We start from the raw sequence: 1,119 nt of genomic DNA on the forward strand, positions 1-1,119 counted from the left end.
GCTAGCTTATTAATGCTCGCTCTGATTGGCTAACTGTTTAATGTTTTTGTTTGATTGGCTAGCTAATTAATGCTGGTTCTGTTTGGCTAGCTTATTGCTGGCACTGATTGGCTACCTGATTAAGACAGGGTCTTACTTTCTTTTTATCCCCAAAAGCCCCACTATGTCTTACTTTCGGGGTATGTCTTATATTGGAAAAAAATTGTCGAATTTTTTGTTTTAACCATAAAATTAACATTTATCAATACGCGGCGACGTATGGAGAGGGGGACGGTGCGGACGTGGGCAGGAGGCGGCGCGCAGCTAGATGAGAGGGAGGCGGCAATACCCCCGTGTTTCTCCGAAAGTAAGACATATGTCTTACTTATATTATATTAGCCGACCCCCCCTGAAACTCCCGATACGTCTTACAATCGGGGAAACACGGTAGTTCTACAGTTCTACACCTCTTAGTCCTCTGATTGACTAACTGATTAAAGCTTTTTCTGATAAGCTAGGTGATTAATGTTCGCTCTGATTGGCTAGCTGATTATATCTAGCTGTGATGAGCTAGCTGATTAATTTTTCCTTCAGATTTGCTGGCTGTTTAATGCTGGTTCTGTTTGGCTAGCTTATTGCTGGGAATGATTGGCGACCTGATTAATGCTTTTTCTGACGAGCTAGCTGATTAATGTTCGCTCTGATTGGTGAGCTAATTAATTGTTGTTTCTGATTGGCTAGCTTATTAATGCTGATTCTATTTGGCTAGCTTATTGCTGGCACTAATTAGCTACCTGATTAATGCTTTTTTTGATGAGATAGCTGATTTATGTTCGCTGTGATTGGCTAACTGATTAAGTCTGTTTTTTGATTGGCTAGCTTATTAATGCTGGTTCTGTTTGGCTAGCTTATTGCTGGCATTGATTGGCTACCTGATTAATGCTTTTTCTGATGAGCTAGCTGATTAATGCTCGCTCTGATTGGCTAGCTGATAAATTATTTTTTCTGATTGGCTTGCTGATTGATGCTGGTTCTGTTTGGTTAGCAGATTAAATCTAGCTCTGATTGGCTAGCTGATTAATTTAACGTCAGACTGGCTAGCTGATTAATGCTGGTTCTTTTTGGCTAGCTTATTGCTGG

General features: G+C 40.6%; 1 long non-coding RNA gene across 1 annotated transcript; it reads right to left on the minus strand.

The window, feature by feature from the left end:
• Nucleotides 1-70: 70 nt before the first annotated feature.
• LOC107835536 (uncharacterized) lies at nt 71-938 on the minus strand. The gene is made up of 3 exons (XR_001661318.1): nt 774-938; nt 471-720; nt 71-115 (listed from the first exon to the last, which is right to left on the minus strand). It is a non-coding gene; the product is annotated as an uncharacterized LOC107835536 (long non-coding RNA).
• Between the last annotated feature and the right edge of the window lie 181 nt (nt 939-1,119).

The sequence above is a fragment of the Poecilia formosa genome, unplaced genomic scaffold (assembly GCF_000485575.1).
Source record: "Poecilia formosa unplaced genomic scaffold, Poecilia_formosa-5.1.2 Scaffold3829, whole genome shotgun sequence".
Classification (NCBI taxonomy): Eukaryota; Metazoa; Chordata; class Actinopteri; order Cyprinodontiformes; family Poeciliidae; genus Poecilia; species Poecilia formosa.